Source organism: Chlorocebus sabaeus, chromosome 12 (assembly GCF_047675955.1).
Source record: "Chlorocebus sabaeus isolate Y175 chromosome 12, mChlSab1.0.hap1, whole genome shotgun sequence".
Lineage (NCBI taxonomy): Eukaryota > Metazoa > Chordata > Mammalia > Primates > Cercopithecidae > Chlorocebus > Chlorocebus sabaeus.
Window position 1 is genome coordinate 80,461,228 of NC_132915.1, and position 18,917 is coordinate 80,480,144.

The window sequence follows — 18,917 nt, forward strand, 5'->3', positions numbered from 1 at the left end:
AGGTATGAAGTGACCTCTTATGTCCCACAATTAGTTTCAAATACAACACAACACAGCATGAAATGCCTGGGCTGATTTGTGGGAAAATTCAAAATAGCAACTTATATTAAGTCATCAGGAGGAATCAATGATCCTCAACAGATTAAAGAAACCTTGATAAGTATGATGTCCCCTACAGCCCATCTCCTCCTATGCAGCTCACCTCTACCACTGAGGCCCAGCCCCTCTCTTAGCAAAGGAGAATAACGGCAGATATGCAAAAAGCCCCACTGTTTCTGTTCAAAGACCTTGAGAAAGGATGAGGAGAAAGTGAAGGACTTGAGGAACATAATCCAACTGACAGGAACTAGGCCCTTTATACAAAAAAGAATTAAAGACCCTGCTTTTCCCAGGCTCATGGAAAAAAAGGATTAAAAGCAGAATCTAATTGACCTTGCTTCAAATCTTTCTCTGCACAGACAATGTAGCCTTGAATTTGTAACTTAATCCCTCTGGAACTATGCATCTGTAAAATAATTTAAATTTCAGAAATTTAATAATAGAGAAATTGTGGAATCAAGAGACTTGCAATGCTCAGTTAAGCCAGTTAAATGTGGCATAGTCCCAGGTTGCATTTTACTATTAAATAACAGTTGCAACCAAGCAGTGTGCATTAATGTGGGGATATTTTACATAAATTATCTCATTTAATCCTCACGGTATGAATAAGCAGCATTACAAGATAAATATTAACATTTACATTAATCTTATTAGTATTATTATATCAATTTTAAAGATCAGAAAATGGAGGCTTAGAGACATTCAATGACGACTAAAGTTACTCAGTTAGTGGGTGACAGAGATAGAATTTCAAAGCAAATATATATATACCATTCACTAAGTCCTAGGGACTGTTCTATGTATATTATCTTGTTAACTTCTTAATACCTTATGAAGTAACTAATGTTATTAATCCCATTCGTAGATGGGAAAACAAAGCCACTAAGGGTTTAAATAACTTGTCATAGTTACACAGTAAGTTAAGTGGCAGAGCTAGGATTTGAATCCAGACAATTCAGATCCAGCGTCCATGTTCTTTACCACCACACGTGCTGTGACTCAAACCCAGGCCCCTTGGATACTAAAGCTAAATCATTGTAATATACTAAAACTATAAAAAATCATATTGAAAGGTGGGATTCATAATATGTCATTATTTGAAAAGCCATGCTTCTAAAATTCTTGACTTTCTTTAAAAACAAAAGATACCATTTTCTCATGATATATAGTAGCGAATTCTAGATCTGGCTAGATTTGTGACTATGAATAAAGGAAACACTTAAAAATAGTAACAATGATATAAGACATGAAAAATAATTTAGCATAAAGGAAACATTACTTTGAAGCATTGTATTAGCAATACCGAATTATTGAATTATTTATATTACTGAATATTAATAGGATAATATTTCTTTCTATAAAAATATCAGTAAATATCTGATCAGGATCCTCAAAAAGATGAAAGACAACATGGTTTCCTTTAAACAGAAGTCAGCAGCTGTAGAAGAAAATGATCTAGATAAGTAGAGAGATAGAAAAGAAAGTTTAAAATGTAAATGTAAAATTAGAATTGTCATTGGGTCAGTAAAAAGAAGCCACATAACTCCAGAACAAGAGAATTGTGTAGACAGACGTAGGAGAAGTAATGGTTGTGATATTAATGCAAGGATATATTCCTAACCTGGAGTTTTAATGCAAAAGTACTCATTAAATTCCAGGCAAAATTAACAGAAGTCATATCCAGGATGAAAGAAAAATGTTGCAAACTTATAGGAAAGAAAATTAAGATGCTCATAAAGGGAAAATCAAACTGATATTTCATTTTTTCTTTGCAAAAACAAATACCAGGAAAAAACTGAATATGATACATAGCTTTGTGAAAAAAATTATGAACCCCAAATTTTATTATGTGGGCAAGCCATTGGTAAGTAAGTGGGAAGAGAAAGACATTCGAGGATGTGCATGGCTTTAGAAAACAAAGCCATTTTATTTTATGTCCAGACATGGTGGCTCATGGCTATAATTCCAGCACTTTGGAAGGCTGAGGCAGGAGGATTACCTGGGCAAGCTGTGGGCAGGAGTTTCAATACCAGCCTGGGCAACACAGCTATACCCGTCTCTTAAAAATATTTTTAAAATTAGGCCGGGCGTGGGTGGCTCATGCCTGTAATCCCAGCACTTTTGGAGGTCAAGGTGGGCGGATCATCTGAGGTCAGGAGTTTAAGACTGACCTGGCCAATCAACATGGCGAAACCCCATCTCTATTAAAAATACAAAAGTTAGCTGGACGTGGTGGCAGGTGCCTGTAATCCCAGCTACTTGGGAGGCTGAGGCAGGAGAATCGTTTGAACTCACGAGGCAGAGGTTGCAGTGAGCCAAGATCACACCATTGCACTCCAGCCTGGGTGACAGAGCAAGACTCCATCTCAAAAAGAAAAAAAAAAAAAGTAAACACAGTTATTTATAAAAGAGAGTATTGTCTCAAATCATATATTTTGTTTGTTTGTTTGTAGACCCCATCTTGCTCTTTATCCAGGCTGCGCTCAAACTCTCGAACCTCCCACCTCAGCCTCCCAAATAGCTAGGACAACAGGCACATACCACCATGCCCAGCTTCAAATCATAGATTTCATTTCATGATTATTGGCTCTCTGACCTTGGAGACCACTTTGATTCTTCATTCCTCCTCTATCTCCTTCAATATATGTTCTTTGGTTCTTATTCCCTAAAAATCTTCTACCTTACTTTTATCTTAGATGTGACCTCATTATCTCTCTTCTGGTTTTTACATCCTCCTTACTAGTACCTCGGCCTTACCTCTACCCTTCAATCCATTTGAGATGTGGCGACCTGAACATTTTTCAAAACTATAAATTCAGTCAAATCATTTTCCACCTAAAAGTTGTACCAACCAGATAAGACCCTCTCTCTTTAGCCTGGAATATAAAGATATCTTTGATCTGTCTGTAACCTTCCTACCTCTGCAGCTGCAATGAACCAGTGCATATCATAAGCTGGTTAGAACCTGCTTCCAGATCAACCAGTGCCTAGTTTTGTACTGTTCCCCCTCCCCTGACTCCCACCACATTTTTCGGGGAGTTTGAGCAATTTACTTCATTTCTCTGTGACTTGGTTTCTTCATGTGTAATAGGAGTAGTACTTCCCTTGTACATTTTTGTTGTTGTTGTTAGGATTAATTGAAATCATGTGAGTAAAGCAACAATGCCTGGCATGTTTTTGGCATTTGGGAAATGTTAGAATAATGTCCCCAACCCTTCATTTTCTCAACCATAAAAGAGGTAATTATACTACTTTTACAGATTCGTTGTGCCAGATAGATGCTCTGGCGCTTGGTAAATATTACCTTCCTTTCTTTCCCTTTCCTATCTTCCACTTCTGCATTTCTGCCCTCCTGCCTCTGAGTGAATCTCCAGCATCCTTCAAGACTCTAACTCTTTAAAGGTTCTCTAACTTCTTTAGACAGATTTTGTTGCCTTCTCACGGAACCCACAGAATACACTGCCCATTCCTCTGCACTGGCACACATCACACTCTTTGTAACACACAAGTTTCTCATTCCCTCAGTGGGAAGTATGCTCCTGTATGTTCAAAGAGTCTTCCAAGTACCTGATCCAGCCATTGTCCAGCCAATTGCCTGAGCTGGCAGTCACTCAATCAAAGAAGAGCAAAGAAAACAAGCCCTGCTAGAGAGTGGAGGGTGGGTTTGGTGTGCAAAGAGAGTAGTAAAGTCAGGAAGACTAACAACAGAATGAAGTGAAAGGACAGTAGACTTGGAGTCAAGACAACTGAGTTGCAATCTTGGCTCTTCCACTAACAAGCTATGGGGCCACTGGCAAGTGACTTTTTTTTCTTTCGCTATAATATACAGAAGTTACAAGTAAGGATGTCTATGATCTTTCCAAGGCTAACATAAGATGATTCCATAAATAGAATAATACTAAAAAGCAACTTAAAAAATCCTCCATATGAATGGTCAGATTCTGGCTACAGATTTTATTAATTATTTTTAAAAATAATACTGCATAAAAAGGACCTAATCTTATAGTACTACTCTCTAAAATCTTTTGAATAATCAAGAGTTTAAAACACTGGAGTACAGAGTTTTGAATAAAAATATCCAAAAGTACATTTGGAAATGTATTGTGAAATTCACAATGATAATGAAAAACAGACTTTAGGAGAACTATTTAAAGGCATTGCACAATTCTAGTGGGAGAGGTGTAATCAACTTCCTTGATTCCCAAAGGGGAAAATTCCTCATCCCAAACTAAGCAAAAGTTGAAAAAAATGAAATACATCTTTGGTTTGAATAAGTTTCACAAGTCTTCGTAAAGGGCTATGAATTGTTTTCCCTTTTTAATATGAGATGTTTCCTTCCTGGAAATGTACCAAATATTATTTCTTAATTATTCTTTTTGTTGTTGTTAAAATAAGCACTTTCTCTTTTCAGAAATATCTTGGCGGTTATCAGCTACTATTACTGGAAGTGTGAATTCTTGAAGTTATCACATTGTACTAACATTAGATTTTTCTTCAGCTGACCATGCAATTCTTTGACTGAAGTAAATAAAAACGCCCATCAGTTTGGAATTTGTAAAACACAAAAAAATCTCCACTCTTTCTAATATATCTTACCCATTAAATATTAATTCCTTAGATGACTATTTTAGTATTAATAACATATACTAGACAGTGACTTACACTTTACAAAATTTCTCCTCATACATGTCTTAGGTTAACTTTTAAAAATCCTGATAAATATTAGGAGCCTTTACTTCCTTGCACAATTCATCTTTAAAAGTTAACAAATCACTTTAAAGAGTTTTAGGGCAGTTGCATGAGCTGCATTTAGGCTGTGCACTCCACAACTTCAAGGGTGCCTGTTTATGTGAATAATAATGGCATTCCTTGGAGTTGTACAATACCAAGGCTCTACTTTCTGCTACAAATAGGTAAGAAACCAAGCAAAAATCTGGGCCCGCATTCTCTTTTTAACTTAATGGATTTGATCTGAATAAGGAATCTGTTCCTACAAAGAGTTGTGCTAAGATTTTCAACGTAGGAATACACTGCTCTAGAAGAGAACGTGTTTTCTCCATGTCGAACCAATGTTTTCAAAAATAAGACGAGGACCCAGGTGTGCCTATAGGGACTTTCTTTTTATGAGGCAGCCAAGATCCTTTCTATTTTCCTCAATGAATTAGATGAGGAGACTTTCAACTGCCCTGAATTCTATACATCCATACCTGTGTAGAATGCATTAGCAGCCTGTCATTCTCCCTGTGACTGGTCAGCTTATTTGGCTGGAGTACAGACTATTTGGACAAAGTTGTGCATTTGAACCCTGGTGTGGTGCCATGGCAGGAAATGGCACCCTAACTACAGGATGCCATATTGCAAATGTAAGCACATGCTCAGACTTGCCAGGAGATAACAAAACCCTCAAAGGACTGTGTACAAAAGAGGTTGCATCAGCAAAGTAATTTTCATATGTTGGGGATCAATATATGTGTATTCAGAAATACACACTCAAAAATACACACATATATTCACACATCAAAACCAGCTGTGTAGAGAACATTTAAATGAATCCTTTGTTGTTGAAAACTCTGTATTCTTTATTGTCTTAAAGTGTTTACCATCTGGATGAGAAAGGTGACATCATCCTGATTTTTATAATTAAAATTTCATTGGCAAGTACTTTTAGGAGAAGCCCTCTGGAGATTTTTTAGAATTATCTTTAACCTTATTTTTCTTTTCTAAAATAGCTAATAACTCAGAATCATGTAAGAAAGAGAAAAAAATTACTAAACAAGTTTGGTTTAACTAATCTTTTAATGTTTGACACTTAGGTTGATTCTAATTTTTTACAAACTTAAACAGCTTTTCTCTAAGCATTTTGTTCCCTTAAATATTTGATCCATTTTTTAAAAATTTTCTTAGGCAAAAGAATATTAACTTTTTAAACCCACGAGTCTCTTGTTAAACTATTTTAAATTCCCATTATCAGGATTGAAAGTACATGACTTATTGTACTCTTTTCATTTTCACTGGGTATTAACAGTTTTAAAAATTACCAATGGATTTAAATATGAAGTTTTAAAAATTACCAATGGATTTAAATATGAAGGTCTGTGAACTTCAGTGCAACAGGGTTTCAACTTGAACCTAGAGTAGATCCATCCCTGGGATTCAGACTTGTGTAGGTCCAACAGAAGTCGATTTGCGTGAATAATTTGAGAGCCTTCTGGGAGAAAACTCCATCCGTGGCAGGCATAACATTTAAAAAGCTACAATTCAGAATGGCGTGATTGTTGATCACTGAGATCAGACATCCTCTGTAGCAGGAAAGCAAGGTTCTGCATACCAACTTATCTGCCAGATGTTACCTTTATAGATGCTGGATTGTGGGATAGGCCAGTGGGCCTGCAAAGGGGATCAGATCAGCAAAGAGGCACTCAAGGGACTTGAACGATAGCAATTTACCAACCAGCACGTAAGTATTTTGGGATTTTAACAACTTTTACAACTGTATTGTTGCATACTTGCTGAATGTTAGCCTGTCCTAAGGAAAAAGAGAATTGGCATATGTCAGCCCTAATGACCCTTGATCTTAGCAGCTAGGAAGGAGAAAGATTCTGAGTGTAGTTTGGTGTTTACTGTCAAACGTGTTTCCCTTTGGGTCCTATAAAGAGTGGTAACTTATGAGTAATATTCAGGGCATAGTTGGCTTTCATTTTTTTCTTTCTTTACTCTCTACTTCACATTCAATAAGAAATTAAGGTCTGTGGGGGTTTGGAAATATGGATTATATCAGTTGTTATCCATTTCCATTATTGGTACATTAATTTAAAAGCCTTTTTATTTTAGGCTTTGATTGTCTCTAACCTCCATACATACGTTGCCTTTTCTACTTTGCTTCGCACTCAGTGATTTTCAGCCACAGGTGCCAAATTAATATTCCTATAACACTGCTTTTATCTTGCCACTTTCCTGCCCTAAGATCTTCAATAGCTTGCTACTGCCAGTTAACCAAAGGCCGTGTCTTCAGCCTGAAATTCAAGTCTCAGTACAATTTAGAATATAGTCCTTACTATTACTTGTCTTGCCTTGAATCCCACTTTATCCATAGAGTTTTCCTACCTTCCCACCCATGCAAGCTACCTCCAGTCCCCATCACAGGCTTATACTTTTCATTCTCTGCAAGTCTTCATTTCTAACTGTCCAAATCCTATCATTCAAACCAAGTTCAAGTCCTGTCACCCCCACAACTAATGGGAAACATTTTTGAATGCCTATAGCATTTTGTATATGATTTATGTCACATTATTTTTATTTTCATTCAATCATAAAATTCTAAAAAACATTCAGTTTACCCACAGGAAGACAGAAAAAAAATAAATGGAGAAACAAAAATCAGAGATAATAAACAGAAAACAAAAAATAAACTGGCAGACTTAAGCCCTAACATATCAATAATTACATCAAATATAAGTAGTCTAACTATACCAATTAAGTGATAGGGATTGGTAATAGGTTTAAAAACATGATCCAGCTCTATGCTATCTACAAGAAACTCACTTAAACATAATATAGGCAAGTTCAAAGTAAAATTATAGAAAAACATACATTGTGCAAACATTAATGAAAGGAAAGAAGGAATGTATGTTATATCAGATGAAGCAAGTTGAAGGGGAAATTTATAGTGCTAAATGCATAAATTAGACAAGAAGAAGTCTCAAATTGATAATCTAAGTTCCCACCTAAAGAACCTTGAAAAAGAAGAGCAAAATAAACCCAAATTAAACAGAGGGAAGGAAATAATAAATATAAGAGCAGAAATCAATAAAATTAAAAACAGAAAAAAGAGAAAATTAATAGAATAATGATTTTGAAAAGATAAAAAAAATGATCTAGGAAAACTGATACAGAGAAAAAGAGAGAAGCCACAAATTACCAATATCAGGTAAGCAGACTCCATGGACATGGAAAAGATACTATATACTATGCACAGCTCTACTTACATATCTGACAACCCAAATGAAACAGACCAATTCATCAAAAATTATAAACTATAATAATTCATACAGTATTAAAAATGATTTGAATAGCCCTATAGTTAAGAAAGTTGAACTCATAATTTTAAAATGTCCAAAAAATATCCAGGTCTAGATGATTTCAGTGGAAAACTCTACCAAACATTTGCCAAATATCTACCAAAAAAAATCAGCACCACTTCTACACAATTTCTTCCAAAAAACAGAAGAGGGAACATGTCCAAATTCATTTTATCTAGCTAGTGTTACCCTGGTACCTAAGTGAGATGCAGAGTATAAATGAACAAAAAACTGCAGAACAATATCTTATAAATATAGACACAAGAAATCTTAATAAAATATTAGCAAACGGAATTCAGCGATATGTAAAAAGAATTATACATCATGATTAAGTCAGGTTTACTGTAGGGAGGCAAGGCTGGTTCAATATTTGGAAATCAATCAATGTAATCATATTAACATATTAACAGGCTAAAGAAGAAAATGCACAAGGTCATGACAATTGATGAAGAAAAATTTCTGCAAACAAAATTGTCACCAATTTATGATAAAAACTCTCAGAAAAGTAGTAATAGAAGAGAATTTACTCAACTTAATGAAGAGAAACCTCAAAATCATACAATTGTTGTTATTATTATTATTATTATTATTATTTAGGCAGGGTCTCACTCTGTCACCCAGGCTGGAGTGCAGTGGCACAGTCATGGCTCACTGCAGCCTTGACCTCCCAGGCCCAGGTGATCCTCTCACCTTCGCTGCCACAGCTAGGACCACCAGTGTGCACCACCATGCTTGACTAACTTTTGTACTTTTTGTAGAGATGGGGTTTTACCATGTTGCTCAGCCTGGTCTCAAACTCCTGGACCTAGGCAATCTGCCTGCCTCGGCTTCCCAAAGTGCTGGGACTTCAGGTGTGAGCCGCAAATAATATTATTCTTAATAATGAAAGTCTGAATGTTTTTCCCTTATGGTTGGAAATAAAGCAATTCCCTGTTAAAACAGTAGTGCAAGTTCAACCAGAACAGTAAGGGAAGAAAATGAAATAAAAGATATTCAGATCAGAAAGGAAGAAATAAAACTAAACCTATTTATAAGTGATGTGATTCTCCCTACAAGAAATTACAAGGACTCTACCAAAAGCAAAAAACCAAAACCCTTAACAGGTAAGTTAAGCAAGGTTACAGGATACAAGGGAAACAAACACAAATCAATTGTTTCTATGTACTAGCAGTGAACATGTGGGCACTGAAATTAAAAATATGTTTACAATTATTTAAAATTGCTCAAAAATAATAAAGCATTTAGGTAGAAATGCAACAATGTACAAAACTTACATACTATACAATGCTGAAAAGGAAATCAAATATCTAAATTAGTATATCATGTTTGTGGATTAGAAAGTTCAACATAGTAAAAATGTTAATTCTTCCATAATTAATATACAGATATAATAAAACTCCTAGGAAAATCCCAAGAAGATTTTTAAAAATGTAGACAATATTACTCTAAAATTTGTATAGGAAGGTAAAGAAGTTAAAATTAGCTAAGACAATTATCATAAGAATACAGTAGAATACAGAAGAAGAATACGGTACAAGGAATTAGTCTACTTGCTTTCAAGACTTATTATATAGCTATAATAATCAAGACTATGTGGTATTGACAGATCAACAGAAAAGAAGAGCAATCCAGAAATAGAGCTAAACTAATGTACCTGGTTGATTTTTTTTTTTTTTACTTTTTAAAAAAATTATACTTTAAGTTCTGGGATACATGTGCAGAATGTGCAGGTTTGTTACATAGGTATACATGTGCCATGATGGTTTGCTGCACCCATCAACCTGTCATCTACACCTGGCTGATTTTTAACCAAAGTGCAAAAACAATTTAATAGAGGAAAGATAGTCTTTTCAAGAAATGGTTTTGAAACAATCAGACATCTATAAGTACAATAATTCACCTTAACCTAAGTCTCAAACCTTATACAAAAATTAAGTCGAAATATCATGGATTTAAGTATAAAATATAAAACTATAAAACTTTTAGAAACAAACATAGGAGAAAATCTTCAGGAACCAATAATAGCCAAAGAGTTCTTAGACTTCACACCAAAAGCACAATTCATAGAAATAAAATTGATAAATGTACTTCAAACTTAAAAATGTTTGCTCTGTAAAAGCCTCTCATAGAAAAACTAAAAGTCAACCCATAGAATGGAAGAAAATATTTTCAACCTACATATCTGACACAGGACTAGTATGTAGACTATATAAAGAACTTTCATAACTTAGAAGTAGAAAAACAAAAACAACAATTAGACAATGAACAAAAGACATGAGGAGACAGTTCACTGAAGAAAAGATATAGATGGCAAATAAACATATAAAAAGATTTTAACATCATTAGTCACTGGAGACATGCAATTTAAAACCAAAATGTGTCATCACAACCACCTATCAGAATAGCTAAAATAAAAAATAGTGACAGCACCAGGTGCTGTCAAGGAGGCAGAGAAACTGGATCACTCATACATTTCTGATGGAAATGTAGAGTAGTTCAGCCACTCTGGAACACATTTTGGCAGGTTCTTAAACAAAAATATGCAACTACTGTGCAATCCCACAATTACATTCCTGGGCATTTAGCCCAGTGAATTAAAGACTTATGTTCACATTAAAACCTATACACGAATGTTTATAGCAGCTTTATTCATAAAAGCCAAAACCTGGAAACAATCCAGATGTCCTTCAACAGGCAAACGGTTAAACTGTGGTACATTTATACTATGAAATACTACTCAGCAATAAAAAGAAATGAATTATTGGTACACACAACCATCTGGAAAAATCTCTAGAGAATTATGCCATGTGAAAAAAGCCAGGCTCAAAATGTCACATTCTGCATGGCTCCATTTATATAACATTCGTGAAATGACACAATTATAGAAATAGAGAATACATTAGTGGTTGCAATAGGTTAAAAGTGGCTATGGGTTGGCAGGAAGTGACTGCGGCTCTAAAAGAGCAACAAAAGGATTCTTGTGGTGGTAGAAATGCTCTGTATTGTAACCATATCAATATCAATATTCTGTCTGAGATACTGTACTATAGTATCTCAAGATGTTACCATTGGGGAAAAGGATATAGAGGATATCCTTTAAAGCAGGAAAGGATATACAGGATCTCTGTATATTACGTCTTAAAATTGCATGTGACTCTATAATTATTTCAAAAGAAAAAATGTAATGAAAAAAACATTTTTTAAAAGCAGAAGACAGGGAAGGAAAATTTCAAGTTACATCCAGAAATATTCAAAGTAGAGAAACTATATTTTTAAAGGATTTTATTTTGTCTTTAATGATTGATTCCTAAAAATTAATGAGATGAATAGTATGAATATTTAATATTTTGATAAAAATGTAAAAATTGTGCTCCATAAAGGATTCACTAATTTATACTTCCATCATCATTGTATGAAACTTCCTATTTACCTACAGCCTTAATTACAGGAAAGTATCAATTAATGTTTGCCAATATTATGGCTCAGAAATATTTTCATTTTAATTTGTATTTGTCCATTATTAGTGAGATTGTGCATATTTACTTATGTTTATTGCCCATTGGTAATTTTCTTATGTGAATTTCACAAAATTTTTTTTTTCAATAGCTTTAGGGGTACAAGTGAGTTTTTGTTCCATGGATGAATTGTATTAAGTCTAGGGTTTTAGTGTACACATCACTAAAATAGTGTATATCATACACGATTATAAAAAACTACTAGGCATTTTTTTATCCCTCACTTCCCTCCCACTCTCCCCACTTCTGACTCTCCAATGTCCATTATACCACACTGTATGCTTTTGCATACCCACAGTTTAGCTCCCGCTTATAAGTGAGAACATGTGGTATTTGGTTTTCCATTCCTGAGTTACTTCACTTAGGATAATGGTCTCCAGTTTCATCAAAGTTGCTGCAAAAGACATTATTTCATTCATTTTATGGCTGAATAGTATTCCGTGGTGTGTGGTGTGTGTGTGTGTGTGTGTACATTTTCCATGGTGTGTGTGTGTATATGTGTGTGTGTATATATATACACATACATATATGTATTTTCTTTAGCCACTCATCAATTGATGGGCACTTAGGTTGATTCCGTATCTTTGCAATTGTGAATTATGCTGTGATAAACATACACGTTTATCTTCTTTATGTAATGGCTTCCTTTCCTTTATGTAGATACCCAGTAGTGGCACTGAATGGTAGATCCACTTTTAGCTTTTTGAGAAATCTCCATACTGTTTTCCATAGAGGTTTTACTACTTTACATTTCCACTGGCAGTATATAAGTGTTCCTTTTCACCATATCCATGACAACAACTTTTGTGTTTTGACTTTTTAATAATGGCCATTCTGGCTGGAGTAAACTGGTATCTCATTGTGGTTTTAATCTGTATTTCCCTTATAATTAGTGATTTTGAGCATTTTTCATATGTTTGTTGGCCATTTGTATATCTTCCTTGAGAAATGTCTAAGTTGATTGTCTACTTTTTAATGAGATTGTTTGTTTGTTTGTTTTCCTTGCTGATTTGTTTGAATTCCTTGTGCATTCTGGATATTAGTCCTTTGTCAGGTCCATAGTTTGCAAATATTTTCTCCCATTCTGTAGGTTGTTTACTGTGATTATTATTATAATTATTATGGCTATGCAGAAGCTTAAAAATCAACTTATTAAATTAAATGTATTAATTTTTAAATTAAAATTTAAATTACATTTATTAATTTTAAAAATTAATTTTAATTTTTAATTTATTAATTTTCATTTTTGTTGCAACTGCTTTTGGAGTCTTAGTCATAAATTCTTTGCCTATGTCAATGTCCAGGAGAGTTTTTCCCAGGTTTAATTGTAGAATTTTCAGGGTTTTAGATCTTATATTTAAGTCTTTAATCCATTTTGAGTTAATATTTTTACATGGTGAGAGACAAGGATCCAATTTCATTCTTCTACATGTGGCTATCCAATTTTCCCAGCACCAGTTACTGAATAGGGTGTCCTTTCCCCAGTGTGTACATTTTTGTCTGCTTTGTTGAACATCAGTTGGTTGTATTTAACTTTATTCCTGGGTTCTCTATTCTGTTACATTGGTCTATATATATACTTTTATATCAGTACCATGCTGTTTTGGTTATTATAACTTTGTAGTATAATTTGAAGTTGAGTAATGTGATGCCTCTATATTTGTTCTTTTTGCTTTGGCTCTTTGGGCTCTTATTTGGTTATGTATGAATTTTAAGATTTTTTTTTATTCTGTGAAAAATGACATTGTTATTTTCACAGGAATTGCATTGAATCTGTACATTACATTGAGCAGTATGGTCATTTTCCTTATGTTGATTCTTCCAATTAATAAGCATGGGATGTTTTTCCATTTGTTTGTGTCATCTATGGTTTCTTTTATCAGTGTTTTGCAGTTATCCTTGTAGAGATGGTTCACCTACTTGGTTAAGTATATTCCTAGGTTTGTTTTTCTGTTACTATTGTAAAAGAGATTGAGTTATTGATTTGATTTTCAGCTTGATTGTTGTTGTTGGTGTATAGCAGTGCTATTGATTTGTGTATATTGATTTTTGTAATCTGAGACTTTACTAAATTCATTGATCAAATCTAGGATTCTTTTGGAGAGTCTTTAGTGTTTTTAGGTATAAAATCATATCATCAGCAGAGTTAGTTTGACTTCCACTTTTTCAGTTTAGATGCTCTTTAGTTCTTCTTTCTGATGGCTCTGGCAAGGACTTCCAGTACCATGCTGAATAAAGTGTTGAAAGTGGGCATCTTTGTCCTGCTCCAGTTCTTAAGGGGAAGGTTTTAAACTTTTTCCCACCTAGTATGACATTGGCTGTAAGTTTGTCATACCTGGCTTTTATATTTTGAGGTATATTCCTTCTATGCCTAGTTTGCTGAGGGTTATTATAATAAAGAGATGCTAGATTTTTATCAAGTGCTTTTTCTCCATCTATTGAGATGATCACGTGGTTTTTGTTTTTAATTTTGTATATGTACTGAATCACATTTATTGAATTATGTATGTTGAACCATCCCTACATCCCTGGGATGAAACCCACTTGATTAAAGTGAATTGTCTTTTGGATGTGCAGTTGGATTTGATTTACTGGTATTTTGGTAAGGATTTTTGCATCTATGTTCATCAGAGATATTGGTCTGTAAGAAACTACATTTTGGAAATTGGTATATCCTCGTCACTACAGAGACATGCTTGGTTGGACTTTAGGGATATGTCTTCATGACTACCCATTGCTTTATGGCCACTTTGATAGATGGAATAGAATATGATGAAAAGTATACATAAGTATTATAATAACTGGAAAGAGCAATTCCTCCTGCATAAATTCATAAATTGGTATTCTTATTCATACATCAGTTGTTTTTGTTTCTATTTTGTTTTGTTTTGAGATAGGGTCTTGCTCTGTTGCTCAGGTTGGAGTGCAGTGATATGATCTTGGCTTGCTATAACCTCCACCTCCTGGGTTCAAGTGATTCTCCTGCCTCAGCCAACCATGTAGCCGGGCCCACAGAGGCACACCACCATGACCAGCTAATTTTTGTATTTTTTGTAGAGATGGGGTCTCACCATGTTGCCCAGGCTGGTCTCAAACTCCTAGGCTCAAGCAATTCTCAGACCTCAGCCTCCCAAACAGCTGAGATTACAGGCATGAGCCACCATGCCCAGCCCTTATTAATATATCAGTATCAATAAAATTTTACAGCTTTTTACAGCTTCTCATGAAGGTCACACAATTTTCTTTCAAATTATTCTTAGAAAATATATTTTTTTCTTGTTCGTATAAATGAAATTTTTATCACATTTTAAACAGTGTAATGTTTCTCCATAACAAATTTTATTGATTTTAAACTATCTTGCCACCTTGCAAATCTATTCTATTAATGTTAGCATTTTTCAGTTGATTCCTTTGGATTTTCCAAGTGAACAATGATATGGCATGCAAATAATAAAGCAACTTTCTTTGTTTTGAATATTAAATTATAGAATAACCTTGCTTTATTAGTATTTATGATTTTGTCTTAAATATTTCATATATAATGTGATTTGATTTTTTTATAACTTGTTCTATAGTTCATGATTTACTTTCATTTAACTGCTTCCATATTTTGACAATATTTGTAAACCTCAGGTTTTATTGGAAAACATTATGCCACTGATATGGTTTGGCTGTGTTCCCACCCAAATCTCATCTTGAATTGTAGTTCCAATAATCCCTACATGTCATGGGAGGGGCCCAGTGGAAGGTAATTTAATCCTGGGGGCAGTTACCCTCATGCTGTTCTCATGATAGTGAGTGAGTTCGCATGAGATCTGATGGTTTTATAACAGGAATTCCCTGCTTTTGCTCAGCACTTGTCCTTGCTGCCACTACATGAAGAAGGATGTGTTTGTTTCCCCTTCTGCCATGATTGTAAGTTTCCTGAGGCCTCCCCACTCCTGCAGAAGGGTGAGTCAATTAAACCTCTTTCCTCTGTAAATTACCCAGTCTCAGGTATATCATTATTAGCAGTGTCAGAACAGACTGATAAAGCCACCTATGGCAGTAATGGTTTGATTTATGGATTTGTTAAATAACTTGTTTAAATAGTAAAAATCCACAGTACCCTGAATGCTGTGTCTTGCATTGTTCATGAATTAAAACACTACCCCAAACCATCAATATATGCAAATAGCTTTAGACACACACATGTGCACTACTGTGGTTTTAGAAATAAATTTGGAAACAATCTTAGTAACCAGATAACATAAAAGAGATAAACGTGTGATTAGCCACTTCCTATTGTTGAACTTAGCCTTCCAGATGGCTTACTTTGATACTAAGCCAGTGCTTCCCAGGGTCAGTAGACTTGTTCACCTTCACTTCTCCAAAAAAGGAATGGAAAATTCCCAGGAAGTTGGGAGCCAAGCAGAGTTCCCATATGCTGTGTTCTAGTATCTAAACAGGCAGCTCACTTTATTTATTTACTCCTTCATTCATTCACCTAAAATTTATTAATGCTTACTCCAAGTTCATATGTTGTTTAGCAGAGGCTATAAAAAATAAAGGAGGCGTAATCTTGCCCCAAAGGAATTCATAGAATATTAGAGAAAAGAAAACCTACCAAACATTATAATACTATATGGTAAGTGGGAACAGAGAGAAAATATTTATGACCCCCAAATTTCAGGTCTAGCTGTGTCAGGGCCATAAATCTAAGGGAGAAGGGATGAGAGGAAAGGTGTCACAGAAGTGAGTTTGTTGGAAATCGTGAAGGACTAGTAAGAAATGGACACACAAGGCATGGGGTATTCTAGGCAAAGGGAACAAAACTGCACAAGCATGGATCCATGAAAGGGCTTGAAGTGACTGAGGAGCCACTAGCAGCTTGGAGTATCTGGAGCATAAGATGCTGCAATAATCATACCCAGGAGATCATTCAACCCTTGTAGAATCACAGAATTTGATATTTCTTCTAAAAGTTTTTAAAAAGAACTGTAATTCCAGTAGTGTTTTTCGAATCATATTTTAATGCACTAATCCAATCTGTTAATATAGAACAGGGCTGGGTTTTTGTTGTTGTTGTTTACTGTTTTGTTTTGTTTTGTTTTTTGAGATGGAGTCTCGCTCTGTCACCCAGGCTGGAGTGCAGTGGCGCCATCTTGGCTCACTGCAAGCTCCGCCTCCCAGGTTCACACCATTCTCTCATCTCAGCCTCCTGAGTAGCTGGAACTACAGGCGACTGCCACCATGCCTGGTTAATTTTGTTTTTGCATTTTTAGTAGATATGGGGTTTCACTGTGTTAGCCAGGATGGTCTCGATCTCCTGACCTCGTGATCCACCTGCCTTGGCCTCCCAAAGTGCTGGGATTACAGGTGTAAGCCACTGCGCCTGGCCAGAACAGGGTTTCTTAACCCAGTATTATTGATGTTTGTAGCTTATCGAGGCTGTGTGGGGCATTGTAGGATGTCTAGCAGCATCCCTGGCTGCTATCCACTGGATAATAGTAGCTCTTTTCAGCTATGACATCAAAAATTTCCTCCAGACATTGCCAAATGTGCCCTGGGGAGGGGGCAAAATTGTTTCCTGTAGAGCAACAGTCCCCAACCTTTTTGGTACCAGGGGCTAGTTTCACGGAAGATAATTTTTCCACTGACTAGGGTACGGGATGGTTTCAGAATGAAACTGTTCCACTTCAGATCATTTGGCATTAGATTCTTATAAGAAGCATGCAAACTAGATGTCTCACATGTGCAGTTCACAATAGGGTTCACTCTCCTATGAGAATCTAATGCCACCACGGATCTGACAGGAGGCAGAGCTCAGGCGGTAAGGTTTACTCACCTGCTGCTCACCTCCTGCTATGCAGCCCTGTTCCTAACAGTCACAGATCAGTAACAGTCCATGGCCCAGAGGTTGGGAACTCCTGCTGTAGAGAACTACCACTGATGGAGCACAGTAATTTATGCCAATCAGCACTTACTCCATGCCTGGCACTTTAACAAGCTTTTATTCACATCTTATTTAATGTTCCTCATGAGCTTACTATTAATAATAATACTAATAGTAATAATACTATTAATAATAGTAGGCTCATGAGGAACATTATATAGACTAGGAAACTCATGTCATAGAGATCAAAAACTTCCCAGAAAAACACAGTAGGTGACAGAATCAGGATTCATGCCATTAACTGGTATCAATAACTATATATGATATGAGCACACAGTTGCATAATGACTGAATCATTCACAAACCACATGAAAGAGAATTGAACATCCTTGAATTTTAGTATCCTCAAACCAATCTATTGTGGATACCTGGGGTTACTCTCTCTCTCTCTCTCTCTCTCTCTCTCTCTCTGTGTGTGTGTGTGTGTGTGTGTGTGTGTGTATTTTGGCATCACCAGCACTTAGCACACTATAAGGCACACCATGTTTTCAATGAGTTCGGAATGATGGGCAATTTGAACAAGCATAGCCTGATTTCCTCTAGCTTGGGCTACCATTTTCAAATTGCTAACACTGTCTATCATCCAAACTTGGCTAATCATGTAACATTTAGTGAACACCAACCCCATGCAGGCCCTGTGGAACCAAACACTGGGAATACTAAACTACAATTTAGAAGCAACTGTTTATTTAAAATATAACCCTGGAAATAGCAGCAAAATACTTCTGGATCATTTCTTTGATGGATAATGACTGAGCAATGAGTGCTATGGATGAATTGCAAGTAACATTATGAACTCTGGGGTCAGAGATCTGGGTCTGCAGGCTAACTCTTCCACTTTTTTAAACTTTTACTTTAGATTCAGGGGTACATGTGCAAGTTTGTTATATAGGTAAATTCATGTCATAGGGGTTTATTATACAAATTATTTCCTAACCCAGGTACTGAGCCTAGTACCCAATAGTTATTTTTTCTGATCCTCTCCTTCCTCCTACCCTCCACCCTCAAGTAGGCCCCAGTATCTATTGTTTCCTTCTTTGTCTTCATGACTTCACATCATTTAGCTCCCACTTATAAGTGAGAACATGTGGTGTTTGCTTTTCTGTTCCTGCATTAGTTTGCTCAGGATAATGGCTTCCAACTCCATCTATGTTCCTGCAAAGGACATGATCTCATTCCTTTTATGGCTGCATAGTATTCCATGGTGTACACGCACCACATTTTCTTTATCCAATCTGTCATTGATGGGCATTTAGGTTAACTCCACGTTGTTGTTATTTTGAATAGTGC

General features: G+C 35.5%; 1 protein-coding gene across 1 annotated transcript in view; it reads right to left on the bottom strand.

The window, feature by feature from the left end:
- SVEP1 (sushi, von Willebrand factor type A, EGF and pentraxin domain containing 1) overlaps positions 1-18,917 on the bottom strand; it is a 226,247-nt gene that overhangs the window by 160,438 nt on the left and 46,892 nt on the right. The gene's annotated exons all lie outside the window — the stretch shown is intronic.